The sequence below is a fragment of the Simochromis diagramma genome, unplaced genomic scaffold (genome assembly GCF_900408965.1).
Source record: "Simochromis diagramma unplaced genomic scaffold, fSimDia1.1 OVJJ01000361.1, whole genome shotgun sequence".
Classification (NCBI taxonomy): Eukaryota; Metazoa; Chordata; class Actinopteri; order Cichliformes; family Cichlidae; genus Simochromis; species Simochromis diagramma.
The window spans coordinates 18,695,447-18,710,136 of record NW_024386860.1 but is presented as its reverse complement, the minus strand read 5'-3'; the positions used below and the strand labels follow the sequence as shown (position 1 = coordinate 18,710,136).

General features: G+C 43.3%; 1 long non-coding RNA gene across 1 annotated transcript; it reads right to left on the bottom strand.

The window, feature by feature from the left end:
* Window positions 1–3,304: 3,304 nt before the first annotated feature.
* On the bottom strand, window positions 3,305–9,601 carry LOC120732985. Its single transcript, XR_005695721.1, has 3 exons — window positions 6,668–9,601; window positions 4,573–4,617; window positions 3,305–4,278 (listed from the first exon to the last, which is right to left on the bottom strand). It is a non-coding gene; the product is annotated as an uncharacterized LOC120732985 (long non-coding RNA).
* Window positions 9,602–14,690: the final 5,089 nt, after the last annotated feature.

The following is a 14,690-nucleotide window of genomic DNA, read 5'->3' as shown; positions in this document are numbered from 1 at the left end:
GCTACTGAATAATCCAAAACCTGTGAAGCTGGTGGAAACACAGGTTCATTTTAAATTGTAAAGAGAGGGTCTACCGTAGTGCCTTTAGGTCCTTGAAGTCCAAATCCATCTGTGAAATCTAGACCATGAACACAGACAGAAACATGGAAGAGTGAGTGTGTGAGTATAAATAAAAACCAGGACACGCTGATGAGAAGTGGGCTAATGGAATAAGGAGGCATATGTGGGCAGGACATGAGAACAGGGCGCTGTTGGAAAGTTCTTACGCAGGTATCCCCAGCAGGTCAGGAGGACGACATCATCACACCACCTGAGATGGGTACCAAGCCCCAAGTATGACAGAAGAAAGGGGTACCTAAGAAGTTTAGCAAGCTGTCCATACCAGATACCTTGGAAAGTGCCAAGCAAAGGAATAAACCAGCTGTTTTCCACAGAACTATTCAAGGTGCCTCAGTGGCAGGGGACCAATATGAGAACATCACCAACAAGGCTGGAGGCGGACCTATACTGGAAGAGCAAATGGGAGAAGGACACAACCCATAACAGCAATGCTCAGTGGCCAGTGGATCTAAGAGCAGACCACAGCAACCTCCCTGAACACGGACCAGTAACCATCACAGTGGCAGACATCCAAGAAAGGGTCTCCAGTATGAAGAGTTGGACAGCACCAGGCCCTAACATGGTTCACGCCTACTGGCTGAAGAAGCTGACTGCACTCCACGAGTGTCTGGCAGCACAGATGAATGAGCTGCTAATCAATGAGAGACATCAGGAATGGCTAACTGAAGGCCGGCCAAAGGAGGCAATAGAAGCCAGGGTGTAAGATGCTAGCAGGTAGGGCATACATGGAACGCCATAACCAAGTGGCCGGCATAGTGTACAGAAACATCTGTGCAGAGTATGGCCTGGGAGTCCCAAGGTCAAAATGGGAGACGCCCCCAAGGGTGGTGGAGAATGACCGAGCTAAGATCCTGTGGGACTTCCAGATACAGACGGACAAAATGGTGGTGGCTAACCGACCGGACATAGTGGTGGTAGACAAACAGAAGAAGACGGCCGTAGTGATCGATGTAGCGGTTCCCAATGACAGGAACATTAGAAAGAAGGAATATGAGACGCTGGAGAAGTACCAAGGGCTCAGAGAAGAGCTGGAGAAGAAGTGGAGGGTGAAGGCTACAGTGGTCCCAGTGGTAACTGGAGCACTCGGTGCAGTGACCCCCAAGCTGGCTCCAGCAGATCTCTGTCCCGAAGAGCGCAGTCCTTGGAAACGCTAAGATACTCCACAGGACCCTCAAGCTTCCAGGCTTCTGGTAGAGGACCCATAGGGGCAAGGACTTAAAACCAAAAACAGTCTGTGTTGACAGCGCTGCAAACCCTCAGCCTTCTTTCAGTGAGCTTCATGATGTCATCACCTGAAATAGTTTCACCTCACAGGTGAGCCTGTCTGGGTTCATTTATGGAATTTCTTGCCTTCTTAATGCCGTTGGGACCATCAGTTGTGTTGGGCAGAAGTCAGGTTGGTGCACAGCTGACAGTCCTATTTGACAACTGTTAGAATTCATATTATGGCAACAACCAATCAGCTAAGAGAAACAACAGTCCATCATTACTTTAAGAACCGAAGGTCAGTCAGTCCGTAAAATTGCTAAAACTCTGAATGTGTCCCGGACTTCCGGTAAGCCGTTGCATGGAGTAGTTATGTCGTTGCTCGGCTCCGCTCAATTCCTTTTTCAAGCTTTGCTTTCTTAACCTTTTTTAAAATCACCAGCTAGACATATACCCACATCCCTCTACGGCGCACTTTAAAATCAACTTAGAAGAATAAGGCAGGTAAAAAAGACCACTCACCTCCTGACCTGACGGTGGACGCCATTGCTGGGCTGTTAACCCAACACAAAGAGGAGCTAGCAGCAGAACTCAAGGCTGAATTTAAGTCTTCCTTCACTCAGCTGGAGGCAAAGTTCGATCAGGTTCGCCGAGCGGTGCATGAGCATGGCCAGCGTTTGTCTTCGCTCGAGCTGGCGGCGGAAGATGTGGGTCAGCGGATCAAGAGCTCAAAGAAGCATATGGTAACCTTTGAGATGCTAACTCCAAACTGGCCGCCAAAGTCACCGACCTGGTCAAGTGCTCAAGGATCAGTTCACCTACCTGGTATTAGAATTACAAGAAAGTATAAACAACTTCTCAAAGCCAACTTTTTTACACTATTGAAGAATGTCAAACAAAGCCTTCAACAGTGGTCACCCCTGAATACAACTCTGGTCAGACGGATTAATTCAATTAAAATGAATATCCTTCCTAAATTCTTATACTCATTTCAATGTTATTCAATCGTATTATTTACTTTAAAGATCTCTTTATACACAATAAACTAGCATCATTTGCTCAGCTGTCAGAAAAATACAGTCTTCCCAAAACTCACTTTTTTAGATATTTACAACTCAGACATTTTTTGCAATCCCACCTCTCAAATTTTCCAGATGCTCCAGCTGCTAACTTAATGGACGAGCTCCTTAATTTGCAGCTGTCAGGCAAAGCTGTAATGTCTCGCATCTATATTGAACTGTGCAGTGTAAGCCCAGCTCCCGTTGTGGGCCTAAATCCACATGGGAGAAGGGGTTGGGTGTATCTCAGATGACGTCTGGGACTCAGTCCTCGCTCTGGTAAATACATCACTCTGCGCCCGTCATTCCCTGTTACAATTCAAAGTAGTCCACAGCGCCCACTTATCTAAATCCAAACCAGCTAAGCTTTATTCCAGTTTAGACCCTCGCTGTAACAGGTGCGGGTCTGATGAGGCCAATCTAACCCACATGTTTGGACCTGCCCTGCTCTGGCAAATTTTTGGGAGGAGGTTTTCTGGACTTTGAATAAGGCTACAGGCTTGAAACTAGCTCTCAACCCCTTACTTGCTGTCTTTGGCACAGCAGAAGAGGATGATAAATATATTCCCAGAGTAAAGCGTAGGGTGCTGTCCCTTGGCTCCCTTCTGATGAGGTGGAAGGCTGCTGCCGTCCTCCCATGTTCGGTGGCTTACTGATGTAAATGGCCTGCATTTGTACAGCGCTTTTCTAGTCCTTAAGGACCCCAAAGCGCTTCACACTACATTCAGTCACACACACACATTCACACACTGGTGATGGCAGCTACATTGTAGCCACAGCCACCCTGGGGCGCACTGACAGAGGTGAAGCTGCCGGACACTGGCGCCACTGGGCCCTCTGACCACCACCTTGGGCAAACACGGGGTTAGCATCTTGCCCAAGGATATTTGGCATGCAGCCAGGAGGCAGCCTGGGATCGAACCACCGACCTTCTGATTAGTGGCTGACCTGCTCTGCCACCTGAGCTACAGCCAACCTTGGGAGGAGGTTTTCTGGACTTTGAACAAGGCTACAGGCCTGAAACAGGCCTGATGTCATGTCTCAGTCTGGAAAAGATCCACTGCTCCATCCAGAACCAAAAGGGCACATTTGATAAAACACGGGGTCTTTTTCTGGAAAACGTCTCTAAACTTAAGGATGTTCCAGCTGACTAACGGATTTTCTTCTCTATAGTGGTCTGATGTCTGTCTGAGTTAACGGGAATGTGAAGCTCAGTGATGTTGTAGCCAACTTCTGTGTGGTTCTTATGGAAAGGGTTGGTTAATATCATAATCCCTCCCGGGTTGTGGCTTTTGTTATTTTGTTGAGGCCGGGGGGGTTGTTTTTTGTTTTTTTTGTTTTTTCTGTTTTTTTTAAAATTTATTTTATTTTTTTCACATTTTTTGTTTGTTTTTTCCTTCTTCTCGTTACTTGTCTGGTTAATATATGAGAGGAAAACAATGTTCCAACAAGTTCTGTTTTGTAATTATTATAAACAGTTTGTGTTTTCCGTCTTCTTTTTGTCTGTGTAAACTTTATCCATAAAATATTCAATTAAATATTTTGAATAAAAAACTTTGAACTTTGGACGCCCCAGGACAGGAAGCCCCAGAGTCTCCTCTGCTGCTGAGGGTAAACTCATCCGAGCCACCAGCCTCAGATTAGAGCCCAGATAGATGCCACACAGAGCTCCAGTAGCAGACAAATCTCTACAAGTTCAGAGGAGACTGTGTGAATCAGGCCTTTATGGTCAAATAGCTGCTGAGAAACCACGTCTAAAGATTTGTTTGGACCAAGAAATACAAGGAATGGTTATGAAAATAAAGAAAAACCATTAAATGAGACGTTAAATTCCCTACCAGCATTGCTCTGGGTCCCTGTGATCCAGAATTACACCTGGATCTCCTGGTTGGCCCTGAAACAACAACAACAGATTGGTCAAAACATTTACGAACCATCTGCTCTCATATGTTAATATGTGTGAATGGAATAATAAACTGGGAACTTGAGATACAGGGAGCGTTATGTGCTGTTGACTTTCTCTGTTGTAAAGGAACAGGAAGTAGTTCGACGTCATTTAGATGAAGATACAGAAACCACTTTCTGACTGAAGAGAGTCAGATGCAACAATATTCAATTTGAAAAACCTACAAACACAGTCACTTTACAGCTGGGTGCCATGAGAAGCATAGGAAGTGATGTCACACACCTTCTGTCCACTAGGGCCACGACCTCCAGCTGTTCCCCCGGCTCCCTGCAGCAACATTAATGCCTGATTACGAGTGTATATCCTTGTCATCAATATGAATGAATGACAATATTTAAAGTTGCGTGCGTACACACACACACACACACACACACACACACACACACCTCCAGTGAATTTCTCTGGAAGTCTCTTTATGAGCCAAGTCCAACAGCTACACCACGCTGGAGTTAAACACATAACTGATGCCAAGGATCATTATTCATGAGAACTCTGTCTACTCAGCCAAAAACGACTGAAGGACTAAGTGTGTGCAGCTGCTCTGAATGAGCCTTTAGTGTTTGCTTCCTGGATGAGAAGTAGAGTAAAAAAGTGGTTAGAGATAGAAGTTTATATATCCCACAGGGACGTGATTAGGAATATGGGACCAAGGTCGTTTACAGCGCTCACTGGCTCAAAATGGGTTTCCGTGCTTGGAATTCGCTGGGTACCACAGGCCAAGCCTACTGCCAAGCCACTCAACAACCTCACACGTGGATACCCATCCACTCACGAAAGCTCCAGAAATGAGACTTCTAAGAGCTCACAGTTTGATCCCAAGCAATCTTTGGTTCCAGGTGGAGTCCTGAATGCCACTTGGCTTTTGATACTCTCATTGACAAACTTAGCACTGCACCAGTTCTAGGTTTTGCTGATCCGGCATTGCCTTACATCTTCCACACTGACGCCAGTACCTCCGGATTGGGCGCCGCCCTTTACCAAGAGCAAGAGGGGAGACTTAGGGTGATAGCCTATGCCAGTAGGGCATTGTCATCCAGTGAAAGTCGTTACCCAGCTCACAAGCTTGAAGTTTTGGCACTGAAGTGGAGCGTGACAGAAAAATTTCATGATTACTTGCATGGAGCAAATTTTACAGTGGTCACGGATAACAACCCTCTTACCTATATCTAGACATCAACAAAGTTGGATGCTACCAGCCATCGTTGGCTGGCTGTATTTCTACATTCTTGTTCAAGATACAGTATCGAGCTGGCGAGCAAAAACCTGAACCTGCTCAGAAAGATGAGGCGCTAATAATCAGTTTGCTCAACAACATCTCTCAAGCAACAGTGATGATGAAATATCAGCTGAAGTCGCTGATGCGATTTGCCAAAGCTGTCAGGACCCAAGCTGAGAACAGTTTGGTCGAATCCCTGTCCATCAACACAGTGCTTCCTGAGAATTACTCAGAAGATTCCCATGGACTTCCTGTTATTTCCACCATATCTATTTATGAAAAACAGAGAACCGATCCAACTCTCCGGGAGGTTATTCACCAGTTGGAGTCAGGAGAAAAGGTTCCTCCAACAGCCATGGAAGAGCTTCCTGAAATTCCTCTTCTCCGTAGAGAACTGAATAAATTGGAGCTGATTGATGGTATTCTCTATAGGAAGAGCTCAGTGGCCAGTGGATCTAAGAGCAGACCACAGCAACCTCCAGGTCCAAACTACTTGAAGGACTGTTTTGAGTTGACTGATATTTGTTGGATAACAAATGTTTTGAAGTTATACAATCTGTATATTGCAGTTGAACTGTTTGTTAAATCCTAATTGGTTAAATATGTTGTTTTTTTTATTTATAAGTTGTGTACACAGGAACAAGAATAACTTGTATTTAGCTTACCTGGCATTAACATTTTAATATTATTTTTGTGATTTCTTGTTGACCCTGTTTATTTAATACAGGCCAGGTGACCCTTTTGGGTTTAAAAAGGATGGCGAGCCGACGAACGGCTGGGAGCCGGACTCGTTTTGATACAGATGTGTGTTATTTATGGGGAACATTTTTTGATTTGAGAACCTATATTGCTTAATATAAGCTACAGGATTATTTAGTTGTGTTTGTGCACCCCAACTGGCTTTTTCTTTGTTTTGTTGAAATACATGATACCTGCAAAAGCTTTTGTGTTGTATTTATTAATTATTGACAATCAACTCCAGTAGCCGTTCTTACATCTTCTGATTAATAATAGCCCAATATTTAGCTTAATACCTGATATGCATTCATTCATTAGCGCTTTGTTAGTGTTACATGAGCATACCGTCATGATAGGACTCACCTGTGGCCCAGCAGCACCTGGGAGGTTCTCGGGTTCCTCTCTCACCAGGTGAGTCAGATATCTGTGTACAGTAACAGACCTTCTCACCACCGGGAGCTCTTCTTCCATTACGACCCTGCACAAGAAAGAAAAACATGAATCAAATGTATTTATTAACAGCCTTTCTAAACCAGAGCGACCCTGTGCGTCACAAAAAAAGTCTTATAAAATCTTTAAAATTGTATCTGTGCGTTTAAGGCAACAGATTAAAATGTGACTGAAGACTTTCAGCTTCGGTTTATCAAAGGTTTTATTAACTGTTCAGGGATGTCAGACATTTTCATGCACAGCCTCCAATTTTCAAAAGCTTTAAAAGCAATTGGAAAAAAAACACAATTCAATATAATTAAATAATATATTTATATTAATATAAATATAAGTTTTTAAACTTGGATGAAAATCCAATGACTGCCTGATGTCTGGAACACATCGTCTCTACAGTCCTGCATCCTCCCTTGAGACAAGGGACAAAAACCAAAAAACTTTAATTGTTAGTGCTTTTAATTGATAGGATTGTGCGCTGGGATTATGTGATCAATATGTTTTAGTCTGCACTTAAAATGAGCGTTTGAATTAAAGTTGACAGCCTGTTCATTATTTACACTCTTGCTGTTGTTGGGGGTGGGGAGGAGTGAGCAGGGTGAGTAGAGGAGGTGTCAGAGGTGGAGCAGCAGCAGTGGGGGTGGGTGAGGGTTGGAGACCGCCTCATGATGAATCAAACCTGTTGAAGTAATGATTCAGTTTGTTTGCCCACCTCGAGATGGTTCTGAGGCCCCACCAGACCTCACCAACGTTGTTCTGTCGACGCTGGTTCTCCATCTTCTGCCTGTAGCTGTCCTTCCCTTTCCTTATCAGTCCCCTCAGCTCTCTCTGCACCCTTTCCAGCTCCTCCTTGTCTCTAGATTTGAAGGCCCTCCTCTTCTGCTTGAGGACGGCTTTAATTTCTGGGGTAATCCAAGGTTTGTGAAATGTATTTATGTATTTATTCAAATTGGTATATTGTATACTGTGGTGGAAGGTTGGGATTTAAGAATTTACCTGAAAGTGGAATAATGGTTTAGTCTGTGACAGCTAAACATATTTAAGGCTGTCATTAGAGGGTTGATGTGCTGTGAAGAAGCTTGACAAGTGAATTGTTTGTAAGGAGCTGTATGGCAAATAAATACTTATTGTTCCACTACACTTGCCTTGGTCCATCTTACTGTGTTTCCAGCCGCTAAGGGCCGCCCTGTTACAATGCTTAACTGAGAGGAACACCGGCGGCAGACCCAGAACCAATGAGAGAGATTATATAGATCCGCTTGCCTGGGAATGTCTTAAACGTTCGCTCCCCCAGTGCACGAGCTGAATGTGGAGTAGCAAAAGGGTCCAACAATCAGTGATTAATGACACAGGTTTGATGCTACACTGGTACAACGAGCTTTACAAATACTCAGAGTCGTCTGTGAAAGCTGCCAAAAACACTGAGAACAAACAAACAGGCCCATGAACAAAAACCCTGTCAGACCGCAATACTTCACATACTCAAGACCAGTTATGTGACTAAATGAAAAACATCAGGAAACTCTTAAACAAATCTGTGTATACAAGAGGCCAAGTGCTTTGTAACTGCAAATCAGCCTTCATGTAACAGCATGAACGAGATGTCGTAAGTCTGATGAGCTCACCAGAATCATCTCCAGCATCCATCACTGATCCAGATGGATGTAGAAAAATGAACCTTACAGTTCAGCCCCAACATTTAACACTATAAATAACTGAGACCCCCAAAAGCTGCAGTTCGTCTAATGTCCACCCGATGCTCCTAAAACGAGTCCCCTTACCAGCAGACACCTTCTCGTGCAGTTACCTCTGATCCCCTAAAACTTGACCATAAAGTCGTGGCTTCAAAGGACTACTCCACCAACCAGTGGGTGATGGCATGGTCACTACTTCCATGTTTTACATGCAGAGTATGGATGTGTCTTACCAGTGTCCCTGGGCTGCCGGGGTCTCCTTTGGGTGCTGGTCTGGTGCTGTCGACACCCATTTAGTTATTTTACTTTCCGTGTTTCGTCCTTTTGTCTCCTCGTGAAATCAGTCGTGTTTGTTTAATATCAAGTTCCTGCCTCATTACTCCTGATTTGTGCCAGCTGTGTGCACAGCTGTCTGCCTGATCACCCTCACTGTCCCCTTCAGCGGTTTCTAGTTTTAGTGTTTATTCCCAATTACATTTAAGTAAGAGTAAAGCTGCACTTTCAGTTTCTTATTTTGTGATTTTTGTTTTCTCTTTTCTTTGTTTGGTACTTTGGATATTAGACTCAAACTGCTCGCCTGCGTCATCTACCAGCAAAGTCCTGCAGTAGTCCAGAGTCCAGAGCTCTCCTATACCCCTCGGAGACTCGTAGTGCAGCCTAGATCCCGGCTAAGAGGTGACCGTGCTTTTGTCCTGGCAGCCCCGAGCTTCTGGAACAATTTTCCTGCTGCTATTCGCGCCTCTAATTCCATCTATTCATTTAACACGCTGTTAAAAACTTGGCTGTTTGACCGAGTGTTTTCAGCTAGTTAGTGCACATCCCCTATATTTTATCCTATAGTATTTATCTTCTACTGATGCTCCACTGTATAAATACCCCCACCTTATATTTATACTCAGTAATTCTCTTTTAAATTATATTCTGAAGTTTTATTTCTTATTTTATCTGTACTTTTTAGGGTTTTTTGGACTCTTATATCTTATATTCTAACCTTGTTGTGAAGCACTTTGATGCTTAAATGTGCTATAAATAAAGTTTTATTGCCTGCGATGCTGTGGTAGATATATCATATCATATCATATCAAGCATCCTTGAAAGAGTAGTTGTCAAACAGCTAACAGATCATCTGCAGAGGAATGGTTTATTTGAAGAGTTTCAGTCAGGTTTCAGAGATCATCACAGCACAGAAACAGCTTTAGTGAAGGTTACAAATGATCTTCTTATGGCCTCTGACAGTGGACTCATCTCTGTGCTTGTCCTGCTAGACCTCAGTGCAGCGTTCGATACTGTCGACCATAATATCCTATTAGAGCGATTAGAACATGCTGTAGGTATTACAGGTACTGCGCTGCAGTGGTTTGTATCATATTTATCTAATAGACTCCAGTTTGTGCATGTAAATGGAGAGTCCTCTTCACACACTGAGGTTAATTATGGAGTTCCACAGGGTTCAGTGCTAGGACCAATTCTGTTTACATTATACATGCTTCCCTTAGGCAGCATCATTAGAAGACATAGCATACATTTACACTGCTATGCTGATGACACCCAGCTCTATCTGTCCATGAAGCCAGATAACACACACCAATAAGTTAAACTGCAGGAATGTCTTAAAGACATAAAGACCTGGATGGCCGCTAACTTTCTGCTTCTTAACTCAGATCAAACTGAGGTTATTGTACTCGGCCCTGAAAATCTTAGAAATATGGTATCTAACCAGATTCTTACTCTGGATGGCATTACCTTGGCCTCCAGTAACGCTGTGAGGAACCTTGGAGTCATTTTTGACCAGGACATGTCCTTCAATGCACATATTAAACAAATACGTAAGACTGCTTTCTTCCATTTGCGCAACATCTCTAAAGTTAGAAATATCCTGTCTCAGAGTGACGCTGAAAAACTAGTTCATGCATTTATTACTTCCAGGCTGGACGACTGCAATTCATTATTATCAGGATGTCCAAAAAACTCCCTGAAAAGCCTTCAGCTAATCCAAAATGCTGCAGCAAGAGTCCTGACAGGGACTAGAAAGAGAGAGCAGATTTCTCCTGTTTTGGCTTCCTGTTAAATCCAGAATTCAAAATCCTGCTCCTCACATACAAGGTCTTAAATAATCAGGCCCCATCTTATCTTAATGACCTTGTAGTACCATATCACCCTATTAGAGCACTTCGCTCTCGCTCTGCAGGCCTACTTGTTGTTCCTAGAGTATTTAAAAGTAGAATGGGAGGCAGAGCCTTCAGTTTTCAGGCCCCTCTTCTGTGGAACCAGCTTCCAGTTTGGATTCAGGAGACAGACACTATCTCTACTTTCAAGATTAGGCTTCAAACTTTCCTTTTTGCTAAAGCATATAGTTAGGGCTGGACCAGGTGACCCTGAATCCTCCCTTAGTTATGCTGCAGTAGATGTAGGCTGCCGGGGATTCCCATGATGCATTGAGTTTTTCCTTTCCAGTCACCTTTCTCACTCACTATGTGTTAACAGACCTCTCTGCACTGAATCATATCTGTTATTAATCTCTGTCTCTCTTCCACAGCATGTCTTTATCCTGTCTTCCTTCTCTCACCCCAACCAATCACAGCAGATGGCCCCGCCCCTCCCTGAGCCTGGTTCTGCCGGAGGTTTCTTCCTGTTAAAAGGGAGTTTTTCCTTCCCACTGTCACCAAAGTGCTGCTCATAGGGGGTCATATGATTGTTGGGTTTTTCTCTGTATCTATGAAGCGCCTTGAGGTGACTTTTGTTGTGATTTGGTGCTATATAAATAAAATTGAATTGTTCCAACTGAACACCTCAGGCAGCAAAAACCCAAGAATGAGGAAGAAGAGGAGGAACCATCATGGAAGTACAGGCCCCTGCACGGTATGTACCACCGGCAGGTAGAGGAGATGGCTAATATCCAGAAATCCTACCAGTGGCTGGACAAAGCTAGACTTAAAGGGAAGCTCTAATAATATCAAGAGCTGGAGAAGATGTGGAGGGTGAAGGTAACAGTGGTCACAGTGGTAATCAAAGCACTTGGTACGGTGACTCCCAAACTAGGCAAGTGGCTCCAGCAGATCCCAAGAACAACATCGGAGATCTCTGTGAAGAAGAGCGCAGTCCTAGGAACAGCTGAGATTAGTGATGTGACGTTCTGTATCGAGGCTTCGAAGCTTGTGTCGAGTAATTGAGGGGGCGTTTCCGCGATGCGCGTATCGAGGCTTGCTTCATTTATGGGAGGAGCTGAAAATGATGACGTCTGAAGCCTCGCTGCCCGGCTGTACCACGTGACTGGTTCATGAAGTGGTTCGAACTTCGATATAAACCCTCAGACTTCATTCAAAATGTGGGTGTTTGATGGAGAGTTGCGGTTAGTGAGAGTTTGGAGACAGTTTGGAGGTTTAAGAGAGTGAGGAGAGAAAGTCAGGAGAGAATGGAGCCAGCTAAGAAGAGGAGGATGTCCTCCCCTGTGTGGGAACATTTTGATCTTATTCCTCCCAACAAGGTATGTAAATTTCTACAGAAGATGTATTTTCATAATACTGATGGTGCAACACAATTTATGTTAAGCGGCTTGACTTTTGTACAAGGTGAAGTGTTTGCTATGTGCCAGGGAGCTGGGATATAACAACAACACCTCATCCATGCTTAGGCACTACAGAGTTTTGCATGAGAATAAGGGGAACACCGATTGTGGAGCAAGACCAGGTGAGCCATCAAATGCAATGATAATATAGCATGCAGTAATGTTGCTAAATGATATAACAATATTATACAACTGTAATAAGTTACGTGTGTGATATTTATATTTGTGCTTTGTCTTTATTGTCTTTCCTCAGGAGAACAATCTCCAATAGATGAAGACCTGGTCAGCATGGTGATTGAGGACTCCCAGCCAGTTAGCATTGTGGAGGACAAAGGATTCAAAAGATTTGTTAAATCATTAAATCCTAGCTATGTTCTCCCCACTAAAAAGGTCATAAAATTTTTAGTTTTTACAGAATAAAATGTGAACAGGCAGGACTGAGGCTCAGTGTGTAGCTGTCCATACCTCAACGTTACAAAAGCACAACCACTGTCCACACCCCACCCACACCTCACCTCACAGTAAATGATTGTTTCCATTTTAAGCATTTCCAAATGATCATTTTCCATACTGCCAGTATAAATATACACAGTATACTGCATCACTACAATATACATGTTTTACACACTCCTTTTGTTGTTGACATTTACAGGCTGTGTGCAAAAGGCCACACTCTTCAAATTCTTGCCAACTAATATTTTTACGTCCAGTAGGTGTCCTACTAGAGCAAATGAAGCTTCAAGAAGCTCTGTGCTGGAGTGAACCAATCGGATGAAAAGCTTCAGTGCTTCATGAAGCTTCATCTGCCCATCACTAGCTGAGATACTGCACAGGACTCACACAGACAGGACTGGAACTCAAAACCCTCATAAAAATAACTCAAAAACAAAACAAAGTAGAAACACTGGAACACGACAAACACACGGCATGTAGAAAGTACGACGCAGAAGAGAGCAAAGGCAAACAGAGGGCTTATATACACAGGGAGTAATCAGGGAATGGGAAACAGGAGGGAGACACAGCTGGGAGAGATTAGGACTAACGAGACAGGGGCAGGTAAAACTGAATACACTGGCATAGGACTGAGACTATCAAAATAAAACAGGAAATAAGACACAAATTACAAACACTCAAACTTGACACTGAAGGATAGACAGAAGGAATATAACCCATGAAACAGAAGACAGTGACTTAAACTAGAGGCCAGAACAACAAATGACACAGAGAGAACAAAACCAAGAATAACCCTTAATACACTGTATTGTTAATTTGAAGAAAGAAAGTCAAAATCTGAGATCTCACAGTAGTATTTCAGGATTAAAGAGTAAACAGTATTTCAACTTTAACCCTGAAATATTATATAATTATATAATAATTATTATTATATAATTTATTTCATTACTGAAATATTTTTATTTTCAAAATTAACAACAAAAATAAAAAAGATCTTTGATTAAAGCACAAAGATCTGAGATAACAGTTGAAACAGCTTGAGGGGCATAAGGCAGTGTCAGTCCATGCAACATTCATCAGGCAGCACATTCTCAATGAATCCCGTCTGCTCTGACACACCGTGAGCTGCTGCAGCTCAGTCTGTAGTTTGAGCTCCACTAACAGTCTCAGCAGACAAGCAGCTGCTTTCACAACATCACAGCTGGAATCACACAAAACTGATCTGTGATCAGACATCATCAGGTGATATTTCAGGAGGAGACAGACGGTAAACTGCATGCAATCATTTCCTCTCTGACACAACAGGAAATTCCAAACTTCCCAAATTGACTCAGAAAAATCTGCATATTTTCTTTGACTGCAAGATTAAAGAGAAAAAGACGTGAACCCACTTACAGCTCTGCTGCAGCAGCATCAGCACCTCTGCAACCAAACACAGCTGATCCAGAGCTGCAGCTCAGGGCTGCTTTTAGAGGAGGAGAGGGGCGATGGCGGGGGTGGAGGAGGAAAGGTGGCACCTCCTCCGGCTCCTCCCGTCATCTTCCTCATTAGAGGTGGATTTACATGTTTGACTTGTGAATCGAAAGGATTTTCTGGTCACACTGAAGCATCTGTTGTGAGTTTTGGAGAGAAAGCAACACATCGTCTGCACATAGACTGATTTTATGTTCTACATTCTTACATTTTATGCCCTTAATCACTGTATTCTGTCTAATTGCTGCTGCTAGTGTTTCGATAAACACTGCAAACAGTGAAGGGGAGAGTGGGCATCCCTGCCTGGTGCCCCTCAGGAGACAGACGCTGGACGATGTTTGCTCATTTGTTCGGACACAGGCTGTTGGGGAGTTTTGTTATATTTTTAACCAGTTAATGAAAGAGGTTCCAAAACCAAGTTTGTGTAAAGTTACAAATAAAAATTTCCAGTTAACCTTTTAAAATGTTTTTCTGCATCTAGAGAAAATATTGCAGTTTCACTGTTTCTGTTGCATGAGTAGTCTTTTAAAGTAAATCTACGTGTGTTTGTTGATGAGTGCCTACCTTTATCAAACCAGTTTGGCCAGGATGAATTAAAAGGGGGGTTATCTTCTCGATTACCTACATTACTTCATTACTACTTCTACATTAATAAGGGATATTGGACGATAACTTGCGGGAAATACAGAGTCTTAACCTGGTTTTAGCAGGAGACTAATATTTGCAGAATTCATATTTGGTTGTAGTCTGCAATTTC